This window comes from Oenanthe melanoleuca, chromosome 17, assembly GCF_029582105.1.
Source record: "Oenanthe melanoleuca isolate GR-GAL-2019-014 chromosome 17, OMel1.0, whole genome shotgun sequence".
Classification (NCBI taxonomy): domain Eukaryota; kingdom Metazoa; phylum Chordata; class Aves; order Passeriformes; family Muscicapidae; genus Oenanthe; species Oenanthe melanoleuca.
The window spans coordinates 7,351,262-7,378,758 of record NC_079350.1 but is presented as its reverse complement, the minus strand read 5'-3'; positions in this window follow the sequence as shown (position 1 = coordinate 7,378,758).

Below are 27,497 nucleotides of genomic sequence, written 5' to 3'. Positions count from 1 at the left end.
CTTTCAGCTGAGCTCCTTTCAAGTGAGAACAAAAGGCTGCTTGTAAAGTGTATCAATGCAATTGTGGCTGCCATGGTCATTGCAGGTGTGATGCTGTCCTGGGTGCAATAGTGACTTCAAAGCAAGACCATTTAATGGCATCGTTTGCTCCATAATTTTGAAATGGATGGCTTGGGGAAGTACATCACCTGGAAGAACTGGGGGTTTTTTTCAGTGTAAAAAGGTCAATATTCCACTGGTTTACAAGGGCAGGGTAATCAGGGTGTTAAGTGTTTATTTTCTCAATGGCATTTCCAGGGGGAGGCCCAGAGTGGCAGCTTAGATGGAAGTACACACATGGCAGATGGCTAAAGGCAGGTGAAATAAATCTGTGGACACTGCTGAAGGCTCATGGAAAAACCCAATCTGGATTTTTCCCAGGCTGTTGACTTTCTCAGCTTCAGCTCGGACCTTTTCCAGGCTGGAGATCTTTCTCAGAGACAAAACAAGGGAAGACAGAAAGATAAACACCTGGTGTTGAACACCGAGTCACTTGAGTGTCTCATGATATTTTGCACAAAGCATGTTTTCAGAGAGGTGTTGCCTTTTTGGACCAATGAGCCTTTTCTACTTTGTTTTTGTGATCTCCCTTATATAAATGCCATGGCTTTTCAAGAAATTGCTCCTTCTTGCTGCCTGGAAGGAGTTCTATTGCTGTGTTCTTTTGCCACTTCCCTGCCTTACAGCAACATAAACCCACCCTGTGCCTCGCTCTACTCATCTCCTATTTACCACTTACACTCCCTCTTTCCTCCTCATTTCAGGAGGGTTTGGTGTGTAAACAGAGATGGAATAGATGTGTGAGGTTTCCCTCAAAAAGCTTGGTACAAGGAGGTCACTGTAGGAAGGGTGTGTTCTCCTGGCTTGCCCCTCACCCTGGCTAATTGCCCAGTGCCCAAGGCCACGGGCAAGAAGCCCAGTAGGTCACATTAGAGCCTACCTGAGTCTAGGTCATAGTCTCTGTTCCTGGAGAACAGCTTGCACTCCTCCTCCTGCCTGGATCCCCAGGAATTTTTCTGCTGGCTGTGCACAAGGCTAAAGACAGGTTTGGAAGCAACATCTGCACTCGATGGGAAGCTGGGCCAAGACTCTGAGAGTCTGCCAAGCAGCCCTTTGTCTACGGTGTGTAAATCTACACCTCTTGCAAAGGGAGAAGAGCAAGGAGGGAAAGGCAGTGCCAACTTGCAGATTTGTAAAAGAGGCTTTTAAGCTCTCCAGAGGGGTAACTTGCAACTGCTAAATATACTTCAGGAGAAATACAGCCAGATCATTTCTTTCCTCAGCCTCACTACAACTCTTTATATTTTTCCTCTTGAGAGGGGACAGGAATGCAGCATAGGCAGGGAAAAGGCTGGGAGGAACAGTGGGTTTGGTCTATTTGCTGTTAACTCCACCATGTGCCTAATCAAGGATTTTTCCAGTTCTCCTGTCTCGATCCGTAGGGAAAAAGAATTGAGAGGGAAAGATGTGGAAAAGGAGAAATGAAGGGTTTCTGTGCGTGCAGAGGAAGATATTTTGACAGAATGTGTGATGGTGACTAAGAAAAGGGGGGAACAGGCAAGTGTTAAATGAGTTTGTGTTCCTGGCTGCTGAGTAGCCCCAGGAGGTTCCCAGCAAGGCTGCCGCTTTTTTATTGGAGTTTTGTGCCGGAGTTATAAACCCTTTAAATGAGCCTAGATCATTAGGGAAGCTTGGCTGATCACTGATGAAAAAATATAACAATTAAAACAAAGGGCTGGAAGAGGGTAGCAAAGGGAGAAGGAGCTGGGGGTGAGCAGTTTTAATACTTAATAACAAATACTAATAATGGTGCCGAGTTGGGGACTAATTAAAAGTTTCTAAAAAGAGAGAGGAAGAGAGTGAGATTAATCTGGAGTGTTTTGTCTGGCAGCTTCTGTGGGTGCCTGAAAAGATACCCTGGCCAGGGAGATGGGACAGAAAGAGCACTGGGGGCCAAGCAGAGCTCTGGAGAGAGGTGGATCTGAGGATGCTGCACCCAGCTCCAGCTGCTCTTCTGAGCTCTCTGTTTTGGTGTCTGATCTGTATTCAGGACTACCAATGGTCATTTTGCCACAGGGAGCAAAGGGGCTGGGGAAGAGGAGCAAAGGAGGGAGTCTGAAGGGTGGAGAGAGCAAAATCCCTCTGTGAAAAAGGGGAGTGCTTTGAGCAAAGAGAGCTGGGTGGCTGCAGCATGGATCTGAGAATTGTGATGTAGTGACACCCACAGCCATGGCAGGAGCCAAGGAAACAGCACCCAGGAGGGACCACAGGTGGCAACAACTCAGGGAGCCAGTGCCATGCAGTTTTCCAGGGGCTGGGAGAGCATTCAGAGGAAGAACTGCTGCACGTTTTCCCTCTTGCTGTGCTGCTCTCAGCTGATGTCAGCTCATGGTGGCAGATCAGATGGGTTTCCTTGGCTGGTCCTCTGCCATTCCTTCCACCAATGCTGTGTCCCAGTGCACCTTTACCTCCACTGAGATAAATACTCCCAGAAACAAGAGTCTCACAGGTCTGCCTCCAGCTGTGCCTCCAGCTGTGCCTCCAGCTGTGTACTGAGGCCTGGGGATGGCCAAGGCTGAAATAACCAAAGCAATGACTATTGCCTTTCCCTCACCAGTTCAGCAGCTGCCTGAGAGGCAAAACAGGCTGGAGAAGCAACTTTTGTGGGTAATTTCAGCTAAACTCTTGCAGGCACCACCCCTGCCATCTCCCATGCTCCATCCTTGTGGATAAAGGGCTGTGGGAATGCAGCCTCAGACACCATGCCCCTGCCAGCATCAGCTCCTTCTACTTTCTCATCTGTGCAGGTGACTCTAAGTTTTAATTATTATTGCTTTTTGCTGTTCTTTGTCTTAATTAAGTCTGACTTGCTGACTATTTCAAGGGAGATGATGTCTAGGAAATGCCTTCCTGCCTTGAATTTTGGATTGTGGAAGGAGAAATGTGAATCCCATCGTCACTGGGTCTGCCAGGCAGCAGAAATGCAATGTCATAGGGACTGGAGGTGAAGTGGGACTGGGCAAAAGCTCAGTTAACTCAAAAGTTAAAATGGGACAATCCATCTGGAATGAGCACAGAGCAAGAAAACCATGGGGATGTGTGCCTGGAAGGTAGAACAGATTTCCCAGAAAATTCTGTATTATTCTGTATCTGACTTAGAATCATAGAACCACTACGGTTGGAAAAGATCTGTAAGATCACAGAGTCCAGCTGTTAACATCACCATACCCCAAAGTGCCACATCCACACACCTTTTCAACTCTTCCAGGGATGGGGAATCCCCCCTGGGCAGTTCCAAGCCCTGACCACCCTTTCCATGCAGAAATTCCTGCTGATGTCCACCCCGAGCTCCCCTGGCCCAGACTGAGGCTGTTCCCTCTCCTCCTGTCCCTGTTCCCTGGAGCAGATCCCAAATCCCCCTGGCTGTCCCCTCCTGTTAGGGACTTGTGCAGACCCAGAATTTCTCCCTGAGCCTTCTTTTCTCCAGGCTGAGCCCCTTTCCAGCTCAATCAGCCTCTCCTGGGGCTTCAATCCCTTCCCCAGCTCCATTCCCTTCTCTGGGTACATTTTCTCCCCTTCTTTTGTCAGCACCAGGTGAGTTCAGACCCACAAAATGAACACCAGCAGCACCCCCTGATTCCACCCAAAGCCCCCAGCAGCCACAGCCAGCTTCCCCACGGCTCTGCTGGGCATCATTTTATCCCCACACAAGAAGAGCAGAGGTGCTGTGGTGGGCTGTGTGTGGTTTGGCTTGAGAACTCTATCCTGGTTCCTGGCTCAGCCCTGGAGCCTCCAGCAGGAGCTTTGCTATTCTGCACCAGGGCTGTCTCTGTCTGTCTGTAAATGCTTCCATTCCAGCAGCCTCTCTCCAGCATGACAGATTTGCTATGAGGAATCTGGCAGCAAAGGTTTTTCCTTCTCTCTCCCTCTCTGACAAATGTATAAAATGTATTAGCTTTTCATGTTCTAATTTATGATATAATAAACTCCTCTGTGCCCTGGCCTCGTTCAGGGATTGGAAGTGAAGTGTTCCACTTGCCTGCATTGGTGAAATTCTACCAGACTGTTGTGAGTTGGAGAGGGATGGGACAAGGGCTGGAATTGCAAGGAGGAAAGGGAAAAACAGGACACAGAGGATGTGAAGCTTCAGGGGCAGAAAGGGGAAAGGGCAGGTAGAGATAATTTATATTTCTATTTTTTTTTTTTTCTCATTTCACTGAGCATGATGTGTTTCCCTGTGGGATTTACAGAGCTCAGCTCCTGGAGCTTCTCCAAGTGACAGAGCCATGACCACTTTTGGACTTTTGAGGGAAAAATAACATAAATGCATAAATAATATACTGCAAGAAGGGAATGAGTCTGGTCAGCTTCATTGAGGATGAAAGGATGGGATGCAGGGGTAGGATGTGGGAAGCAAGAAGAAAAGCTGCAGTGAAGGATTGACTTGACAAGGCCACTTTGAAAAAGAGAAGGAAAAAGGCCCAGTGTCCATCCAGTGTTGGTGTCTGGGCACACACTTGGCAGCACCTTGGACAGCTGCACCACAGAAACTACAAATCACCACAAATCTGCTTTTCTTCCCGAGTTTTCCCTCTCTTTTGTTTGCAACTCAATCTAGAGGGACCTTCTGACAAGGTACCTTTATCCATCAGACTGCCAAGAACTTAAAAACCTCTCATTTGTCCAGTTAATGAAACGGGCACTGCTGGCTTGGTTGTTTTGGTTTTCTTTGCTCTGAATAAATGATTGTCCCCCATGTGTAATTTTTTTTCTCAAGTAAACAGATTTGGTCCTGATATTTTATTATTGCTACTAGGGAGAAAAGGTGGTATTTTCAGAGATGATGGATATACACCAGTGATGTGCAGGTAGCTTTACACCACAGAAGGCTGCTCTTTGATGGACATCCAGAGAGGATGAGAAATCACATAAAAATGGAGGGATAAGGAAGTCTTCACAGGAAAAAACCCAACATCAGCAAACCAAAATGGGAGAAAAAAATTACTGAAGTGGGCAGATAATAAAAATGAAGAACCATGGTCTACAAGGTCCCAAAGGGCCCATCCTCATCTTGATCAGTTCCAGGCCTGTTCAAATCAAGGGATTAGAACAATCCAAATCCCCAGATCAGCCATTTTAAGTCTTAAACTAAGACTAAGACCTTTCTGAGTACTTGTAAGACTTGACTGATCTGTGCTGATGTCGGTTCATTGATAGGTTTGTGGATCTTCAGCACTGAGCTGTGGCTTCAAAGCTGAGCACACCTTTCTACCTGCTGGCTTTTCCCCCAAGGCAAAACTCAAGGTGTCCAAGGAATGACAGGAGCATCCTGGGTCAGCACCTCTGTCAGTAATGACAGCCTTGGCCTTCTGGAAAACCCAGCTGGTGGCAGGGGTGTGTCCCCTGCCAAACCCACGGGTGGTGCAGAAACAGAGTGCAAAGTTTAGGGTAGTCAACATTGCACCCCTCACCTGCAAGGATAACACATCCCTGCTCATTCTCCTTCCCCAGAGGACACAGAATTTACTAACACTGCACAGGAAATTTAGAAAATGCCCTGCTCTTATTTGTTTTTTTTTTTTGTTACAAAACCAGAAAGGTGGTGGAGTTATCACCACCAGACCTTCTGCAGGGAGGAGCCCATCCATCAGTCCCCAGGGACAGGTTTGCTGTAGGATTAGCTCAGGTGAAGGGCACACAAAGGTGTCTGAAATGATATGGGATGGATTTGCTGAAGGATTTGCTCGGGCAAGTGATACAGGTTCAGATGTTTGGGGTGTTATAGATGGATTTGCTGTAGGATCTGCCAGAAAATAAATCTATGCCATTTATACCAAAGGCCTCAGGTACAAGAGTCTTTGAGGTTTTTCTTGGGTGAAACAGAAGTGTAAAACTATACAGACTATATAAAAACTATGTAAAACTATAAACAAATACTTGAGGACAATTAATGCTGTAGGATTTTTCCAGAAGAGAAACGGTCTTAGAGGCCAAACCCTACAAGTGTGTTCTGCATTTCCCCAGCACATGTTGCCAAACCAAGATGACTTGTTGCTTATGGAATTTCTTGTGATCATCAAACCAACTGAAAGTCTGGCTTGAGTAATTAAAATGCTAATTGGAAATTCACCATTCATCAGAGGAAATAGAAATGAGTTCCTTTCTTTTTTTCCTTGTTTTTTTTTTCCTCTAGCATTTTCTCTCTAGTGGTGGCAGATGTTGGGGTTGTGAATTCATTGTCTGTCAGACACACAGCAAAATCCTCTTTCCAAACCAGTTTTCTGTATTTTTGTTGATTGTCTGCTTAAATTAACCTTCTCTAATGAGATGAAGATACGCAGGGTATGCCTGTAATTTAGGGGCTGTGAAATTAGTGAGTGCAGATATGATCCATCCTGGTGGGTGACGGGGACTGGAGAGCTCTGAGAGTGCCCACACAGAGGAGAGGATGGCAAGGTACCTTTAGTGCAGGTTCCCAGGGGTGTGCAGGGTTATCCAGGGTTATCTGCTGCTGGCACACAGACACTCAGGACCATTGGGCACAATGGTGGTGCCTGCCCTCTGTTCTCAGAAGGCTTTTACACCAGGAAAAAAGTGAGTGTAATGTGAATAGAAAGTGCTGCCACGTTTCTCAATTTGGATTTAAATGGTAAACCCTTCCCTGTGAGGGTGGCAGGTCCTGGCACAGTGTGAGCAGAGAATCCCCTGAAGTGTCCAAGGCCAGGCTGGACAGGGTTTGGAGCAGCCTGGGACAGTGGGAGGGTGTGTGGCTGAAATCCCCAAGGAAAAGTGGGTGCCTTCCACTGAAGGGCTCCAGTTCTAGACACATCTTCCTCCTGCCCAGCATGGCCCACACTGCCACAGCTCCCACCCGGAGTATTTGTATCACAAAGTCAGACTTCAATATTTCCACTTGATAAGAAGGTGGTGTTTGAGTTATTTCTCACTCAGGCACAAATCAATGTGCAAACAAACAAGCCAAGCCTCCTCCTGTGGTATCACATCGAGACATCCACTGGCACAAACCCACATGGGTCAGGGGGGGCACAACGTGCCCACATCTGTGTTTGTTCTGCAGACTGGGGAAGGGAGATCAGAGAATTGCAGGGCTGCCAGCTTCCAATATTTTAGGGCTAATTTATGGTAATAGATGTCTGAAACACTCCCAGCCCTCAAGACATTAGTACACACCTCGACTTTCATCAAAAAAGAAAAAAAAAAAAAAATCATTCTTTGTTTTCATGCTGAGCAGATAATCTGGATATTGTCTGACAGATTCAATTTGAAGTCCATAACAGAAAGACAAATAAAAAACCTCCTTCCCTGCTACCCCTGACAATCTTTTCCCTGTGTTTGGGATATTGTGATAATGGATTTGTGCCTGTAGGACCCACTGGGGGTTGAGAGACCCTGGGTTTGTGTATATGCCAAAGATGTTGCATAGAATGGTGAGAGTCTCAAAGAAAATGAAGAGTGCTGAAGTTCCTTCTAACAATATCCGTTGCTTTAATAGAAGATATTATCTCAGTGTGTGAATCTTGTCACACATTAGGCCTCAAATCAGATGAATTTGCAGCACTGTATTTTAAAAAGGTAGAAGAGCAGCACTATGTATTTGAGTTTGTGGGGTTTTTAAAATGTTTTTAACATAGTTATTACAAGGGAAAAAAAATCCTATTACTTGGGTGCGAGTTCAGATGGGTTCTGGATCAAATGGCCAAAGTTGTATCTTGAAATTTGTGGAGATTCACATCATCCATATTTGTGTCTGTATTTATTAGGTGAAATGAAACAAAGCACATAAAAAGCTGAACAAACAAATGCATAAACAGAACTGAAGCCAGATCCCCAAGCCTGCTGCTGAATCCACAATGAGGGCTGATCTAGGCAGAAAATTCTAATCCACCCTCTCATTCCCCCTAATTGTCATTTTTGGTTTTGTTTATGTTTCTAACATATGCCAATTATCTGTGTTTTTATAAACACAGTCCTTGCCCAGAGGTGAACAAGAAAGAAGAAAGACAAGGAAAGGATGGCTCTGCATTTCAATTTCCCTGGCAGCAAAGGCAGATTAAGAGTGTCCCACCCTTCTCCAGCCACTTATTCCCTTTTCCACACTGTAGATGTGTCCCTCCACTTCTGTGGAGGGGCTCAAGTGAATCAGTTTATAAAGATTTATTTTCAGAGTGGTCCAGTGCCAGCCCAGCCCCCACAGCAGTTCCCTCCTGGGTCTGGAGTAGGAAATGGAGCTGCAATGCAGGGAAGCACAGCCAGGGTGGGAAACTCTGATAAACTTTTTTTTTGGGAGGTGGGAGAATGTGGTCCAGAAGGAATATGCTCCATTTCTTTAGAATCATGAAAAAAATAAAATAAATCTACACATTTTCAGCTATGATTTTATATTTATTTTTATTTTTCTCTGATTTTTAACTAATATAGGAGTTAATGAAGCTGCTTATGCTTTTGTTCTGAGGGGGAGGAGAGGAGTCAGCTTTCCTTCAAAGCCTGGGGCAGAAATCTTGAAGGAGGAGGCAGAGGACTGATACCACTGCTAAATAATCATATTGCTCAGGTTCTGTAAACTGGTTTAGTTCTGACAATGTCACAGTAATTGGCATGAGATGTGAATCAGGTTGCTTTCAACTCAAGAATGGTATCAGGGAAAATGTTCTAGCAGGAGGTGAACATCAAAGAGGGAAAAGGAAATCAGAGGAAGGTGCAAAATAGAGTTACTTTACCCTTAATATCAGTGCTCATGTCCTACAAAATTACTACAAGAAACAGCATGACATGGAGCTGCTTGAAAAAGGTCTGCATGTCCCAGGGAAAATATCCAGAGAGAAACTTGAGTTTTTACAAAGCTACATTCTGGTTAGGGCAAAAATAGAAACATTTCTGTGGAGTTTTCTTTTGTCCTTTTTGGCCATTTTGGTATTTTAGCTTAGTTTTAATTATTGAGAATGCTGTAAGATCAATTAATCTGGGGAAAAAATAAGAGAGAAATTAAACACTATGTAAATTCCCTTAAAAAACAACAAATTAAAAAAACCAAAACAGGAAAGGATTTATTAAAACTGATTCTTTCCTGCAAATGGCTCTGATTTCCAAGAAATGGGCTTTTCCAAGGTATAATAGGTCTATTGAAAGTACCCAGGCATCCTGTGCTGTGGCTGGTGAGTGCAGCTCTGTTTTCAAGAGCTCTGCTGTCTGTGCAGACAAAAACCCTCCCTGGGCCCAGCCCAGCCCAGCCTGGAGAGCCAGGGCAGGCTTTGTGTGGCTCCCCTCTCACAGGGCTCTGCCTCTGCTCTGCTTCTCTCCTTCTCCTGGTGCATTGGAAAGGAGGTATTTGCTCCTTATGTTCAGGCTTGACCAAAAAAAAAAAAAAAAAAAAAAAAAAAAAAAAAGACAAAAAAAAAAAGGTTTAGGAGCCATTAATGGACTTAATGGACTCTCCCTCTAAAGTTGCTTGGGCATGGATTCCCTTTTTTCTTTTTCTTTTTCTTTTTCTTTTTCTTTCTCTTTCTCTTTCTCTTTTTCTTTTTCTTTCTCTTTCTCTTTTTCTTTTTCTTTCTCTTTTTCTTTTTCTTTTTTCTTTTTCTTTCTCTTTTTTTTTTTTTTTTTTTTTTTTTTTTTTTTTTTTTTTTTTTGTTAAAACATGGCCAGAAATGTTCCTCCAGGAGGGGATTGGACTGGTTTTTTTTAAATTATTATTTCTTTCTGGCAGTGACCCTGTTGCTCTTGCTGTGCTTGGGGCTGGGGGCTGTGCTGTAAAGCACCAGCATCTGTCCATGCTGTGCCTGCTCTGCAGGTCCTTTCCTTGGCCCCACACTGAATTCCCTCCTCAGCCCCGAGTTCATGTTGTATTACATGGCTGCTGTAAATTGGATAACAGCTGATCAATAGACACTTGTCCTGAAGATGAATGACCCTGCATCAGGTACAGCACTGCTGAGCAGAGGAACCAGGAGAGCTGAATTTGAGGTGTGAAATGAAGGAAGACAAACAAGGATGGGCAGTTTGTGCTGGATTTTCATCACTTTGCCAGCACCTACTGAGTTCTGCTTTGCAGACAGACTGTGGGGCACTTCCTCCTGACCACAGCAGGGACAGAAGGCCTGGAAAATGGGATTATTGGGATGGAGGAACTGGAAAGCAACATATCTTGAGTTTGGGACTTGGACCAAGCTTAGATTGGTGAATACACACTGTACCAAACCTCTCTGGGAGTGGGAACAAATATTTGGAATGCAAGGGCTGAGTGCAGAGTTCTGCCACTTAAATGACACAATTTACCCTGTTAGATAAATTACAGCAGGAGCTGAATGTCCACGTGGGTCAGCCACTTCAGAGGAATGTTTTGCAGAAGTTGCTTGTCAATGCATGAAATCATGAATACAGTAGACTGAGTTTCCACCCAGCCTGATCAGTCTTGAGTTTAAATAATAATATTTCATCTTACTTAATGAACTGTCAGCCATCTCCTGAGGGAGACACTTTAATGAGTGGCAAATCATGCCCAATGCTTATTTATCTAAGTCAGGAGCACAGATCTGATAACGATTTCTTTCCATCTCCATGTCTGGGTCGTGCATCTGCCAGGCCACTTCCTGATCCAGACAAAGGTAATTTGCATAAGGAAGGAGGAACAGCCTGCATGGTCACAGAGTTTCAGCCTTCATAGGCAGGGAAGTTCAGCTTCTACCAAAGTTAGGCTGGATGTCAACTTAGAGGTGCTGAAAAGAAGAAAAAAAGTGGAGAAGTTGAAAAGGAAGGAAAGGGTGGAGACCAGGGCTTGGACTCCATCCCAAATTACTGGGAAGTGCTCATAGAGACTGGGCAAATGTTTCAGTAAATATTGAAAACTAATTCATCACTGATCTAGGTCCTCATGCTGGTTAACAAAACAAGAAGTTCAGAGAGGAAAGAAAATGTTTCTTAACTGGCAGGCCTGAAATTCAGTGGCTGAATCATACCAAGGTAGGGAAAAACCACAGCAGAAAGTGAGGGAACTGGAAGATACAGGCTGGGTGTAATTGATACCACAGAAACCAGGATTCTGGCATGCACTTAGATCAAGGAAGAAACATATGAAACATTCAAGCTGCTTCACTTCAGATATTATTAAAAAGTCTAATTAAAACAATTAGTTTCCCCTGGAACCACGCACAGGCAACAGCAAGTCCATGTTTCTCTCTGTTGCCTACAAAGGGAGGCAGCACAGAGAAGATTTTAACTGAGGGAGCAAAATTAGGGCAACATTTTGGTGGAGGAGCATCCCCAGTGCCTCAGGCAGTAACTGAGCCCAGCTGAAGTGTGGGAGCGACCTCAGCAAAGCTCAGGGAAGGTTCAGAGAGCAGCAAGGGCTTCTCCATCAGCACTGCTCACGTGCAGCCTAAACAGAGCTCAGATGGAGTGGGAGAGGCACAACAGGTCCCCCTGTGAGCAGCCTGTCTTGAAAACCTCCGTGAAAATCTTAGGTTAACTTCTGAATATGTGATTTTCCAACAGGTTCTGTAATGTGTGACTCTTCTTGTAGCTCTTCTACAAGAGGAAACGTTGTGTGGAATAAAGAGAAATTATTCTCTAGGCTGGAAGCTGATTGTAGCTGAAGCAGTGCCTATTGAGTCATAGGAAAAGGGATCTCCAGGGACATGGAGAGGCCTCCAGGGCTGTGCCCTGAGGCAGGACCTGCCATTGCCAAGGCAGGAGAACTTCCCTCTGCTCTGGAATTATCAGTCACACCCATTCTTCCACCCAGGAACCTCTGCTCGTGGATTTTGACAGAATTCAGTGTTCTCTTTACTCTGAGGAGAAAGAACTGAGTGAGATCCTGAGTCCCTTTGGACCAGGATGGTTCTGTGACTACAGCTTCTGTCAGGTGACACTCCAAACTCACACAAAGCATGAGCATGAGTGGGAGTGTCGTGATATCTGTCATGGAGGTGATGCCAGCTCACTGTCAGTGTTTATTTTCTTGCTTTCTTCCAAAGGCACAAAATCAGTGCCTCAAATTTTCCTCCCTTCCAGCTCTAAAATTAATTTACTAAGAAATCTCTTCTTTCCTTCTTTCTGGTTTTCCATATTTTTTTTCTTTCTTTTTTTTTCTTTTTCCTTAATGAGTTGCAAGAACTCTCTGGACAATTTTCCCTGTTCTTCACTTATCAGATGTTTGCATAGTTGAGAAACACTCAATATGGGCAAACAGAGGATTGTGACTAGTAATAAGTACGTTTGCTGTCTCGAAAGCAATAATTTTCAAAAGTTGAGAAAAACTACAAGCAAAATTGATTAGAAGAGAAACTGTAGGCAGAGAAAATGTTGATTGCAAATTGGTGATTCTGTAAGAGGAGTTTATTAGAGTGCCCAAACCCCAACCACCAGAATTTCATATGAAATAAGAACACAACATTGGCTGGAATCCAAGCTCTGTTACAAAGCAAAGAAGGATGGAAATTCTACATCCATCCACAAGGATTACACAGGAAAATTCAAGATGGGAAATGGAAAACTCACACCAAGACCCTTTGAGGAATTAGCTGAACTTGTTCTTGGTCTGCTGACTATAGTTTCTAATAAACCTCACAGCATGATAGGTAATTGTGTGAACTTTATGTAATAACATTATTTTTCAAAAAGGCCAGGAGGTTGTAGCTGTGTAATAGGTAACGTGTTATCAGTCAGATCAAATAATGGGCCCACATAATCTGATGCAAATTGATAAAGAATCAAAGCCTAGAAAGAGAAACCAGTGTTGTCAACATGATTTTGCAGAAAAAAATATATTTTCAAACAGAATTGGTTTTATTCTATGAGACTGAGGCTTTGATTGATAAAAGTGTGGATGAACATAATGGATTGACTTTTGTTGAGGCAATTCCCAGGCTCCTGGCTCTTTATGGTGCTAATTTCATTTGAGATTCAGAGCATTTACACATTTGAAACTGGATAACTGCAGGTCTTAGGGACATTGGGTAACCTGGAAAAACAAATAAACAAACAAACCCCAACAAGAGTATTTATGAGGTTTTGCACAGATAGAAGAGCCAGAGCTGCTCTTTTTCTGCATTTTTCATGGATCATTTGTAAAGTATTCTAAAAACAACTGGGGAAGGAAGGATGACTTGGAAACTGTTGGAGTTCTTCACAGGCACTTGCAAAGGGAGAAGATCCTGGATACTAAAATGTTCTTCAGTCTGGAAAAAGCATAAGGAGAATCAATGGCTGGAAGCTGAAGGCAATAAATCCAATTAAAAACTAGTTTTCCTTTTTTTTTTAGTTACTTATTCATTGATTTGCTTATTTAAATATTCAGGGTGCTTAGAGCAAACTATTTTGGGAAGATGTAGGATCTTGATCACAGTGTGCTGGTGGTGGGGGAGGTTTGCAAAGGCCAAAAGTCAATCACCATGACCTCTGGCTGTCTGAGGGAAACACTCTTCCAGCTCACACAAGCCAAATTCCTGCTTTTTATAATGTGGAGAGGATTTTTTCCTCTCTCTTGACTACAAGGGGAGCTCCACTCAGCTGAGTGTAGCTGGGGGCTGCCATCCAAGCCCTTTCTCCCAAATTATGGCAGTCTGGAGTCAGGAAAAGGGGATGGCCTCTCTTGGGGGCTTCCAGGTTAGTGAAGAAAATCTCAGGAATGGGTTTGTCAGTAGAGCTGCTCACAGAGGACCTGCTGCATTTGGCAGAGAGGAAGAGGGAACAGGGTGAAGAGAGAGAAAACATAAAGCTGCTAAAACCTAAAAAGACCAGAAATAAATCTGACCTCCCTTGAGCCCAATCTGAAGCTTGAATTGTGGATTCCACACAGCCACCAAGACAGGCTTGGTAGAATCCCTTTTTCCTTTGTACCTGGGCCCAAGGCAGCACTGTTGGGTACAGATTAAATGAAAAATGAGAGAAGGAGGCTTCTCTTCCTTCTTGCCCTCAAAAAGTTTGCATCCAGCATAAGAAAAAGCTGAAAAAATTGTGTCCATCCTGTGCCCTGCTGGCACTTTGGGGCAAATGCTAATGAGTGGCTGCTGGGAACGTGCCTGTCTCCTTGTTCCCTGGCTGCACTTCTGCCTTCCTAGTGAATGGCATTAATCATGTCAGCCCCCCTTTCTACAAGAGTGGCTGGTTTAATGGGAAACTTCATCCAGCATCAATACCCTGAGGGGAGGAGGAAATGAAGAGGAGAGGAAAGTGTGCAGCAGGGAGGAAGCTGATGGGAAAGCAGTCACTGCCTGTTCCAGAGTGTGCATTGGAGAGGGGCAAGGCAGGGAGCAGAAAGTGGATTTACTCTGAAAGTCCAGAGGCAGCAGGGATGTGGGTTGGATCTGCAGTGCTGAAGCTCAGAGAGGGCTCTGGAAATCAGAGAGGATGGAGGATGGTGTGGAATGGCTGAGAGCCAGTGGTACTTGCCAGGAAAGGTGGGGGCAGGCTGGAGCACATTTGAGCCCAAAGCAGTGGGTTTGAAAGTGACTGAGGAAGAGGCAAACAGTGCTCCAGGAAGGGGGTCAGGTCAGGGGTGTGCAGGAGAGGGAGCCAGCCTGAGCACATCTGGCAGAGGCAGCTGCTGGTGCTCATTGTGACATTCCATTCCCCTCATGTACTCTCTACACCTCCTGCAGCTTTCCCTTGCTTTGTGGCAGCAATCCTGCCTAGAGCCACAGGGCTGCACCATCTGCTGTTCCCACCTTTGCTCTGAGGTGTGGCTGGGTGTCACCCGGACTCTGGGGTCTCCAGGGGCTGGAATTCCTGAGCTGGGATGTTCCCATACATTTCTGTGCCCATGGCAGTGCTGAGGGAGGCTGGCTTAGCCCAGAGCTCACCATCAGCTTGGTCTGCTTCTCCTGCTCCCTTCCTCCCCCTCCTGTGTCTCCCTCCTGTCTGTTTTCCTGTCTGTTCCTCTGCTCCTCTGACAGCTGGTTATTACAAACATTGCTGCATATTGGCTGAAATGAGGTTAAACATTGCTTTGTCACCCACGGCGTGACTGACAGGGCTCTCCATGGACTTGAGCAGAGGAGCTCATCCTTCCACCCTGCCTTGCACAGTGACATCACATTCTCCTGGTATTTGATGGAGAAAATGGAACTTCTCCATCTATTTTTGTTTTACCAGCCATTCTCCAGCTGTGATGAACAACACATTTACTACCCAGTGTACACAGAGAATAAGCTCCCTGCAGTCTTCTCTTGGGATGCTCCTTCTGGAGAAGCCCCTAATGATGGGTGGTACTGTGAAGGTGATCAGCTTAGCCTATATAAACACTCCCCTTTGGAGAAATCCAGCCCCAAAACCAGGATTTCACACAGCAGAAGGAAATGAGGGTGACAAGGTATAGATGGTGTAGCCATGGGAAAACCTTCCATGTATGAGATGAACTGAACCTGTGGAATTTATTGTCACAGGATATTACTGAAATGAATAATTTAGGGGGAATCAAAGAGTTTGCAACCTCATTGAGAGCTGTGTCCAGCCAAACATTATGCAGGTTGAAATTTATAATGACTAAATCTGTACAACATAATCTAATTATCAGACAGGGTTAGGCAAAAATGACCTCCCATGGGAAGAATTGCACAATTAGATGTGTTAGATCTGAGCTGATGAGCAGGTATGTTAAACCTTCTTCTGAATCACCCAGTACTGAATTTTTTATCAGAATTGCAGTAGCAGATCAGACAACCTTTGCATTTCTCTTGTCCCCATTATTGTGTGATCTTTTGAAACAAAATATTTTATTCCCTTTCACACAGACATTTTAGCAAATGATATCTCAGAGGTCTTAGAAATCTGATTTCATATGCATTTGTAAAACTATAGCCTCAAACAAACTCTCAGTCTAGTAGTGTCTAGGTAGCTGATCAACCTGCTACATCATTGTTTAGTTCAATCTTGGTTTCCAAGAAATTGATTTCCTAGGTATAAATTTTTTGGGGACCATTTGTTTGCTTTGGAGGTGGCAAAAATTCCTCCTGACTTCAGATAAATGTCCCTCTCTCCTCTTCTCTTTTTCTCCACTTCTCCCTTTCTCTCCTTCCCCTCCTCTCCCATTCTCTCTTTTTCCTTTTATTCCTTCCTCCTTTTTCCCCCTCCTCCCCTTCTCCCTTTCTCCCATTTTTGGAGAATATTATGCTCACTGCTATTGCCATGAAGAGGATTTTTGGCATAAGGAAGTGTCCCTGATCTCCCTTTCTCTGTCACTCAGCCCAACAATCACCAAATCCTTGCTAATGCTGATTTTTTCACTAAAGGTGGTTTCCACCCTAATTCCTGCCTCTGAGCCATGACATGACAGAAACCCTCATGAGTGTCTGGCAGCACTGAGCATCGAGACCCCAGATTTGGGATTGGAACTTTGTGTGGGACAGGGCACATGTCCCAGTCACTGCCCTCTCCCTGGGGTTAGGGGTGTCTCAGCATGGCACTGTCTGCCTGTTAGCTGTTCAGGTGACACTGCCCCAGCAGAACACACACCCAGAAATGCCCTGCCACTGAGAAAAAACATCATTCTCCCAGCAATAACACAACCTTCCTTTCTCTGTGTGCCATCCCACACCAATGTGATGTGATTCCACACCAGAATTCCACTGTGTCAGCTGGAGCAGCAGGGAAAGGAGCTCTGGAGGAGATGTTTGCAATCAGTGCCAGGAGCAGAGGGCAGGGCTGAGCTCAGAGCACTCCCACCACACTGACTGCAAACCCTGCCTGCTCTCTGCAGCAGCACAGGGCCCAGGTGTTGTTTTATTTTTAGGTGTATTCTGGACTCTGCTGCAGGCTGTGAACTGGCGTCAGCAGAAGGATTGAAAAGCAATGAAGTGCTGCTCTTCACTTAGAGAGGTCATTCTGCTCCACATAACCTCCCTCCCGAGGGTCCTGCCCTGCCAGGTCCTGGCTGCTCAGTACATGTGGTGCTGCAGTGGGGCTGGGGGGGGAAGGGGAGCATTCAGAGATCCCCAAAGCATCACTCACTGGCACCCCACAATGCTCTGATGGGTGGCCACAGGAAAAGGGGGATCACCACAGCCACTTTCCACTCTTTCCTTCCTAAGGATTTCTCCCCTCACCTGCAGCACCCAGACCAGCACGGGGGTAGGATGGAAGAGAAGGGATGCAGAGCTGTGAGAGGGGGACATGGGGTGTCTCTCCCAGCAGCTCATCCCACTGTCTGAATCCCCACAGGTTCAGCAGCTCTAGAACAGCCATGTCTGAGACACCTGGGGAGAGGCAAGAGGGATGTGCCACAAAAGAGAGTGCAGAGCCAGCTCTGAGTCTCCCTCCCTCAAATGTCCAAGGCTTGGCCATCTGCCCCTGAATCTGAGAGGTCAGGAAAGCAAAGTTAACCTGCCAGGATGGCTCACACACAGTTTTGGGAGCTGTGGGGGGGAATGTGGCTCTGTTCAGAGTTTATTTCCCAGCAGAGGTGTGACAGAGCAGGCTGCTCACAGCCTGGTCCTGCAGAGCAGCTCAGCTGTGCCAGAGCCAGGCTGGCTGTGCTGGGGCACCTGTGACTGCCACAGGCACCCAGGGAACCTGGCTGAGTGCTCACACAGTGCTCCTCACTCCCACCTTTCCCAGCCCACCTTCTGTGCAGCAAAAAACCTTCTAATCCTGATCTCAAGTGTGATTAGCGAGTTCCAAAAAACTTTTTGGCGCTGGCTTTACTTCTAATATATTCTGCAAGAGCTGCATCAGCACCAGTAGGATTTTTAGTCTAATTAGCAGAGGTGCCTGTAGATACATTTCATGTCTCCAGAAGGGTGTTAATAATAGCTCTGAGTGATGAGAAACAACACAAATGCTGCTGCCAGCTCTGAGGAGCAGGAGAGGAATGACAAACCTGTGCATAACCTCAAAAAGTACTGAAGGCAGTCCTGGGAAGGGCATTTTCCATTGGAGGTCGTGGTATCTCCTTAGTGCAGGTAGGGGAATTCAGGCATGGAGCTGCCAAAGCTGGGACATAGATCCTTGTCTAAGGTCCATCACAGAGAGTAACTGAATGGCTGAATGAATGAGTGAATGGCCCTTACCTCCTCCTTTCAGCCTTTCTTTGCCTGCTTGGCACAAAGAGAGCTTTTCCCACACCTGCTGTGTGAGGCAGCTACACCTGCAATGCTTGGGGGGCTGTTTTTGGGTAAGGATCCCCAGGATCCCAGCTGGTCTGTGTCAGCCAGGGAGAATTTTCAGCAAGTCAGAGGGAGCACCTTGCTCTCCTGGGGCTGGCCTGTTCCCTGGTACAAACACATTTCCATCTCCATCTCCAGGGGTTGATTTAACAGAATTAACTACAGAATTAACGAGGTTGGAAAAGACCTTTGAGATCATCCAGTCCAACTTCTATCCCTTCCCATGCTCCCAAGTAACTGATCCCTTTAGACCAAGACAGGTTCAGAGAAATCCTTCAGGTGAACAGCAGGGACATCTCTGTGGGTGGGATAACTCTGGATAGTGGGGGCAGTGCTGCAGTTCTGTAAGTAAAGAAGAGATATTAGAAATTAAAATCAGCAGACCAAAATGGACTTCAGCTAATTCTTCAAATGGTCTTGGTGCAAGTTTTTAATTTCCCACCTTGAATTTTCATATGTAATCCTTGTGTATGAATAGAGATTTTCCACTGCTGCTTTTTTTTTTAATTTTTTTTTTAAATAAATCAAGGTTTGGATTTCAGCTAAACTTATTTCATATTAAATTGTGTTCTTATTTCATATGGAATTGTAGTGTTTAGGTTTTGACTTTCTAATAAACTTTTCTTGCAGAATCACCAATTTGCAATCAGCATTTTCTCTGCCTGCATTTTTTTTTCTAATCAGCTTTGCTTGTAATCTTTCTCAACTTATGAAAATTATTGCTGTTGGAACAGAAAATATACTTATTACTTAGTTACAATCCTCTGTTTGCCCACACTGAGTGTTTCTCATTTTCCTGCAGTGTTATCATGCTGGATCCTGTCATGTTCACCTCTTCTCCACAACCTTCATTCCTAACAACATTATTTTAAAATTTAGAGCTCTATCATTCTTGGTATTATTTTTAACAACCAAGTGGATCAACTTTCATGATGGTGACAATTTTTATGTTTCACTTTGCCTCCAAGGTCAATTTACTTTCAATGTTTTCCAAACAAATCACTTGGGTTGTTTAAAAACTTGCTCTAGTGAAGTAATTTTTAAAGAAGTTTCAAAACTTTGGCTTATCTTCAGGAATTAGATTTTCTTTGAAACAAAATTACAAGAACTCTGTTAGAAATAGAAATTCTGACTCTTGTCCAAATCTAATTCTACCTGTGCATGAAGAAAAAAAAAAAAAAAGAAGGAGAAATGAGTGGAATTATTTTTAAAAAAATAGTTTTAAAATCAATGCAAAATTGAAGAGGAAAGGAAAAACAAACTTGTAAGAAACTCTGTAAATATTTTAAGGCAAATAGCAACCACAAAAGTGAGAGTCTTATCTATTGAACATAATCCAAAAAAAGAGGTTAATAAGGGAGTGTGGGAACAAACCTGTGAACAAAATGCTCAGAGTATGTACAAAATATCAGAGAGGAATGTGAAAAAAAAAAAAAAACAATATAAGGACCAGATAGTGGCTGTGAGAAAGCTCTCAGTGATGCCAGAAGCAAATGGAAATGCAACCCCCGGGCCCTGGAGGGGGAAGGACAGCCAGGGAATGCCTGCAAACCCTGGAGTGAAACAAGAGAGACAACAGCTTACTGGAGATAAAACTGCACAGGCAAAAATGTGTGTCAGACACAGAACAAGGTGGCAACTGGTGTGTGAGGAGAGAATATCTAAACACAGCCTCAACTACTCATAAAACGGGCAGAGAAATCCTGGAGTGAAAACCAAAATCACTCAATGCCAAAGCTGCAATAAACAGAGAGTGTTTGCAAACAGCCCTTGGGTGAAAATGAACAGGATCAAATCACAAATTTCCTTGGGGGAAAGTTCAAACTTTTAGCAAGGCAAAGATGGAGCTGAAAGCTTGGGCAGAGATGGTGAAGTTGTTCTGGCCCACCAGAAACATTTCAGGCAGATGTGGGAAACCCAAGTGAGAGAATTTATTTGAGGAATGATGGCATTTCATGGTTAAAAGGGACTGGGGCAGAATCCCTTCAGTCCCCCAAAACCAGGCAGTTTGCTGCAGCCACGTCAGGGTAAAGGAGAGGTCGTGGGTTTGGGAATTCTGGCATCAGAAACAATGCTAGAAACAGAGACTGCTCTCTGCAGAAATGCTCTGATGGGGAGAGGAGATGTCCTCATCCTCTGAGCTGAGCCTGAGTGGTCCAGACAAACAGAAGAGGCCCAAAGAGCAGCTGCAGTGCACTAGGGGAAGGTCTGTCCCCTGGGAAGCCTGTGTGTCCTGCAGGACAGAGGTTTTACTGGGAGTCTGCTCAGAAAATGGCACACTGTCATTTCTCAGCTGCCACTGCAGGACAGGGAGGGCAGAGACTGCCCTCAGCCTCTGCAAAACCACTGGGTTAGAGTGAAATGTGTCCCTCAGGTGAGACCTGCAGCAGCTGGGAGGGGAACACTCCACTCCTGCCTGTGCTGGATGAGAGCATAACCTCCTGGGATAGTCCAGCTTTGGGCTCAGCAGCTCCTCCACAACCCCTGGCACTAGCCAGGCAGGGATGCCAGGCTGAATAACACATGATTCGCTTCAGGGGAATTAAGTGATCCTTAGTGTGCCCTCAGGGAGTCACTAATGGGAATATTAGCTGCCCCAGGTGGCAAAGTGAGTTAACAGCAAAGGCAAAAGGAGGAACTGTTCTGCCTTAAACCTCTTAATTGTCCTGAAGATCTTGATTTCTACCCTCATATCCCAGCTAGAGCCAGTTTAGGAGCTGGCACAAGAGGATTGGTTAAGAGAAGTTTTGAAACAAACTCCCTAGCCTCCTATGAAGGGATGAGGCTGTTTGTTCCTGCTGATCCACTCTGATTTTTACCAGGAGGACTGGGGCTATCTGGGCTTTCCAGGTTGAAGGCACAGCAGGTGAGTAACATATGGAAAGATTTAAAAGTATGGAAATGCCAGCTCAGGTATTGTTGCCAGGATGTCAGGGAGGCTTTAAAATGAAGCATAGTGAAATAAGGAGGTGGGATATGGTAACTTCTTTGTGCTCCCTTTTCCTATCCTGAGGCTTCCCACTAAGTGATGACTTTGTATAATTAAAATGAACAAAGTAAGTGGCAGCAATCCATCTTCACAATCACAGCATTTTCTCCTTCTCTTTGCTGAAGTGCTTTGTTCATCTCAAATTGGTTAAAAAAAAAAGTAAAAAAATAAATAATAAAAAATACAGAAATAGAAGTTGAATGGGTGCCTGCAGGGGCTGTATTTTTAGCAGCTCATCAGTTTGCAGAGAAGCTCAGAGGTTGCAGATTCTTCTTGCCAACCTGGAATGTGGAAAGCAGGACAACTGAAAGAGTGTTTGTGTTGTGGAGAGAGTGATGATTTCAAAGCAGGGAAGGAAGAGATAATTGGCACCTTTGCCACTGACAAAATGTGGTGGGACACCGTGTGGTGAGGCCATCTGGCCAGAGTTTGGGGCATGAGAGCTTGGTGAAAGCTCCTGTGGAATCCAACTGCAGGAGGGATTTTGCCTTTTCCCTGGCTGGAGCTGTGAATGATTTTTGGCCACTCTGGGGAGGCTGGACTGGGATATTTGCAGATGGAGCGTGTCAGATCCCACAGAGATGCTGGCTGGGAGGAGGAAGTGAGCAAGTAGGAAATGACAGGACAGATCTCTAACAAGAAGTTAGAACAGAGGGTGATCCCTGAGCACAGATCCAGGAGCCAGGGCTCTAAGAAGGTGAGGTGTGAGCTGCCATAGCCTTAAAGCATGAACTAGATTCAGGCCAGCCCTGGATTTATGGCCAGCAATGTCCACTACAGAAGCTTGCTGTGAGAGGAGCTGACTGATCCGCTCTCTTGGTGCCTTTTCCCAGCAGAACCAAGATCCCCCTGTGGGATCCCAGAGTCCTGCCCAGCACAGAGGAGGAGGTGCTCAGTCTCTCCTTGCTGACATGGATCTGGTTGCTGTCCTCCCCCGTGCTGCTGCACTCCCCCAAAACTGGCTGTCATGATTTGCAGCTCTGGGCCCTGAAATGGATGTCCTGGAAGTGCTGAGTGTACTGACAGCTCAGATGATGCCTGTGGGATGCAGGAGCTCATGGCTTGGAGTACGGGAGAAGGCTGCCTTGTGTTTGTGTGGTGGAGGAGCTTGGCAGGTTTTTGGCTTCCTTTCCTGATAGACTATTTTCATCTCCCCTGTCCTACTTCCTTCCACACAGGCCTCATTTCCCCCCAGGGACTATAACTAAACTCTTGTCTGCAATTCCAATTGGTTCATCAGCTCTTTGGAGCATTTCCAGGCACACAGCAGAAGAGGATCACATGGGTAGCCCATCTGATGCCATGTACATAAAAAATGAGCTGTGTACAGACTGGACTGTGCTAAACAGGACTTGCTGTGGCTGCAGATCTGCTGTCAGGACTTTGCCACCAGCAGGTAAATAACACTGAAAAATACACCTTCCTCTGCATGGAAGACCCAATCCTAACACAAACATAGCCAGAAATGTCTGGCTGAAAGGGCATAATGGGTAAATGCTAATTTGCTGAGCTTATGGGTTAGGGGCAGAGAAGTAGGACAGATAAATTGGAAAACATGGGCAAAACCATATGTAAGCAATGCTGCAGGAGCAGGACTTGAGGGGGAAATGGAGACAAGCATGGCCATGGCTGATTGCAAATCACATCTGATGTGCAGAATGCTGAGTGGAGCTCGTGAGGTCATCCTTCCATATGTATGAGCTTGTTCATCTCCTTGCTGCTTACCCCCACACTGGATGCTCCAGACCTCCCTTCCCCTGCCCCTTGGCCTGAGTACAAAAGGAGAGCCTTGGGGCAGCAAGCAGAGCTCAGCAGTGTGGAGAACACACTTGATCCATGAGAGGGGACAATGCAGCCCCTCCAGCCCGTGCTCAGCACCCCTTTCCCCCAGCAGAGCTGTGGGAGCACAGCCCTGGCGCTGGCCTTTGGGATGCTCCCGACAGGGATTAGTCACGCTGCCGTGGCTCGGCTGCCTGCAGGGCTGTCACTTTGTTCTTCTTCAAGGAAGAGCCAGTGGGCTGAGGAGGCTCCAGTTCCATCTGCCAGCGAAAGCCCCAGCAGGGAAAGAGCAGCAGCAAAGGGGGGAGGTGCTGGAAGGGGGGAGCAGTGGATTCCCTCGATAATTAGGATGGCTGCATCATCACTTATGCAAATGGGGGGAAGAAGGAGGCTTTCTGCAGAAGGCTCAGTGGAGGAGAGAACAGAAAGATGGAGCTGTTCTCCATGAAAGAAAATACCTGGCCTGAACAAAGGGTGTATGGTCACTTATACACGTTTCTCCTGGCCAGAGAAGGCAAAATCAGGAGACCTTCAGGACAAGCACTCCCTAGTTGGAGTTTGGCTGCTGTCCTGTGTTGCACACTCGTGCAAATTGATGCAAGGAGCCTTGGGCAAAAACAAGCACATTTTATGTCTGGTTATTCCTCAATCCCTCCCATCCCTCCCCATGTCACAGGGCTGTGTCTCTGTCCCAGCTCATGTCCATCCCTCAACTTCCCCTTTTGCTCAGAGGGCTCTGGTTTGGTGGGAATGCAGGGAGTGAAGCTGGATAGAGCTGAGCCCTGCTGGAATTCACAGCCTGAGCTGCCCCCAGGCTGCAGAGCAGTTTCTCTTTCCCCTGATCTCCTGATGTCTGGAGGAGGTAGCTCTGTCACCCTCAGTGGGAAGAGGGTTGAACAACATTGTCATCCTACACCACCCCATCTTCCCATGTCTGACACCAGCACAGATGTGTTTGCATTCACTGTTTTCCACTTGTGCTCACTCAGCTTGGCAGGACAGCTGCCTTCGTGCTGCAGAGCAGGAATTCGAAGGAAAGCTGCTCCTCAGCCCAGCTGTGGCTGCCCTCTCCCTCTCCCTCCACTCTGCTGGGCTGCCAGGCAATGTGGGAGTTTTCAAACTGGAAATGTGTCATTCAGTGTTCCTCACCAGGAATGAGACAGACCTTGAAAAAGCCTGTGGTGACTCTTGGGGCTGTCCTGTGCAGAGCCACGAGTTGGAGCTGATGGTCCTGGTGGGTCCCTTCCAGCTGAGGATATTCTGTATAAGCCAGTGAAATGAAAGCAGCAGCAGTCACCTTCTGCCCATCTCTCCAGTGCTCAGTGGGTGGAGTCCTGTGCAAAGGAACTTTAATACCAAAGAGACAAGGAGGGGATCCTGATAGTGCCTCATCCTTGCACATCCCAGGCTTACAGCAGTGGCCAATCTCACCTTACACGCTGCTGTCCACGTTTGGACTGTCAGCAGTGTTTTGACAGGCATGAACAAAGCTGTTCTATTTCCAAAATGCAATAGGCCTTAAAAGAACAGCACAACCGTGGCTGCCTTGGGACTGCTGTCTCTGTATGAGTGCAGGGTATGATAGGGCTGGACTTGAGCAGGAGATCCACAGCTCTGACTGCCCCCAGTGGAGATGGAGACACCTTTGTGAGGTTCCAGAGCTCTTCTCTGAGCCTGTGTGAACTATAGAGATTATGGGAAGCTTTGGACTTCAGATGATGCTCAATGCAGCATTGGGGGCATCTCCAATAATCCAGAAAGTTCCTTTTCTCAGGGTGTACTTTGGCTGTATCCTAATAGAATCACACAACTTCTCTCTGCTTTAGAAGAGCAGGAAATTCTCCCAGCTCTGCTTTATTGTCAGCTGAGCAGCCTAATCAAAAAACATTGTCTTGTTTGCAGGCTTGACAGGTTTTAATGCAGGGCAAAGCTAAACAAACAAGTGGAAGAGGAAGGCACAGCAAAATCAGTGCTGCCAACTAACTAACAGGGGATCTCGTCAGGACTCATACATCTCCAGCAATTTCTCGACCTCAGTGGAGTCCTGCCTGCTGAATGAGGAATATCTCCACATCCCAGACCAATTAAGCCATACCAAGTCACTTTTTTTTTATTTTATTCCCCCTCCAATACAGATAGGCAGATACATTAATGATCTCTCAGCCCTCCTCCTTTTGTTGCTGGCAAGGAAGGATCAGCTGTCCTCTTGCTCTTTCCAAGAGGAGTCTGGTTGGACTGACAAGAGGCCAGGAAAACCCTGGGTGATGCTGCAGCCATAGCTAAGCTTCATGTGCCACCAAATGGCACAGCTGAACCAGGAACCCTGGCCCTGGAGCAGCCTGAGCTACTCTTCTCAGGCACAAAGGGGAATTGGTTCAATTTATGGCTCCTCCACTCCAGGCTGGGCTGATTCAGTTGTCCTTGGGCAGTGTCAGCCAGTGGCTGATGTTGGATTATTCCAGTCATGGGCAAATTCAAGTGTGAGTTGGAGAATGCATCTGAGCAGGAAAATAATTCCTCTGGCAACACTCCTGGAGACACCAAAACTTAATGTTTTTCCCTTTAGTGAGGTGTAAAAAAGGATAAGGCTGGCTGGATTCTGCTCACACCAGACTTCTCCTACAAATGAGGAATTCATGGGAGGACCATGGTTGTAGCAAATGAGTTGTGGGCTGCTCCCTGCCTCCTGCCCTCCATCCCAGCAGCAGGAGGATCCCACAAGAGCCCTCTGCTTCCTGAAGAGAGCAGCTTTCTGGGGAAGGCAAGGCTGATGGTTACCTTGACTTCACGACTTGGGAAGGGCCGTTACCTGAAAACACCGCGGGAAAGGTGCGTTTATGTAAACATTAAAAAGTGAAGTCTGTGGAGTCCAGGGCAATCCGTCTTTTAAATCTGGCTTTTATAGCATTATTATGTGAGACAGCCTCGTAAAAAGCTCTCTGTAGGTGCCATTACCTCGCGTTGTGGCGAGCTGGAGAAGCTGCGAGTTTGTGCAACAGCACACGTTGGAGTGAGTTATGGGGTGTCAGGGGCCCCGTGTTAACAATCCCACAACCCATTCAGCTCCTTTTAGGTTAATCAACTCAGCGTTTGTGTCAGGTGTAATGTCTAATTAAAATGATGGAAGAGGTGGGAATGCCTCCTGGCAGAGGAGGGAAATGGCACAAGGAGGCAGCGTCAGTGCCATATTGGTTTGGGAAAATCGATGAGAGGAGCTCATTTTATCCCAGTGTATCTCTGTGTTTGCCACTCAGTGGCTCGTTTGGAAAAGAGCCAGCTGGCTGCCCCAGAGCCTGGGAATGGTGGTGTTTGGAAACACTGGGACACAGCACTGGTGGGAAAAGGAGAGGGAAGTGGCATCGGTCAGGGGTGGGAGCTGGGTCAGTGTCCTCACACCTGACAGGAGAGGGAACGGCCTCAAGCTGTGCCAGGGGAGGCTCAGGTTGGGCATCAGGAGGAATTTCCCCATGGGAAGGGTGTTCAGGCATTGGAGGGGCTGCCCAGGGAGGTTTGGAGTGCCCATCCCTGCAGGTGTCCAAGGAAGGGCTGGATGTGGCACTGAGTGCTCTGGGCTGGGGACAAGGGACACACTCAGTGATCTTGATTCCTCTTCTAACCTGAATGATTCTCTGGGGACAGCCTGGACTGTGGGAGACTCCATGGAGACCCACTGATGGAGAAGGAAAGGACAGGCAAGGAAAGGACTAGGAATTCAGAAGGTAGAAAGCCAAGAATGTCTGGGCTGGAAAAAGCAGGTCTTCTGAAGGAGACTCATGGAGCACGGACTGGATGGAATGGGGGAAGAAAAATAGAAAATAATCTTGAGTATTTCTGCATTCCCACAAATTCCAGCTAGGTTATTTACTCTTAAGCTGTCCCTTAAACTTCCTATCTGTTACGAGACGTTAAAAAAATGGATAAACTAAGAAGTCTGAAAGCAATTTTCACTCTGTCAATATTTCTGTTGAGGAAAGGCAACTTTCAGACTGAAACACTGAATAGAGGTTTGGGAGCTTTTTTTCCCCTTCTGTATTTTCAGGAAGACTTGGGGGTCAGAGAGCATGACATGGATGCTGTCTTTAGATTTCAGGAGTAACTGTATAGGGCATTGTAAAAAAATAGTTAAAATTTCCTGGAAATAATTCTTAATGTGTTGTAGCCATTTTTCAGGATGTAACAAGTCTTCCATTGCTAGTTGTGCAGCCAGCTGGACAGACATCCATCCAAAGAGCTGTACAAAATGTGTGAAAGCTGGGGCTAAATCAATAACTTTCCATCCATGCAGTTCCACTTCTCTGCAAATATAAACATTTGCTCATTATCACCACACACAGTTTCATCTCCACTGAATTTTTAATGAAAAAGAATGATAATTTATTCACTAGCATTTTTTTTAAAGAAAAATGATATCTTTGCTTAATGATTTTACTCCTTCTGGTTTTGTTAGAAGCTTCCTGCTTTTTCTGTCTGTGTTGGTTTTCAGGTGCACTGAAAATGCCTGCAGTGAAATATCCACCTGATAGAAGCAGCACAGCCAATCCCAGAGCAGTAAAGAAAGACAAACTCTTCTAGGG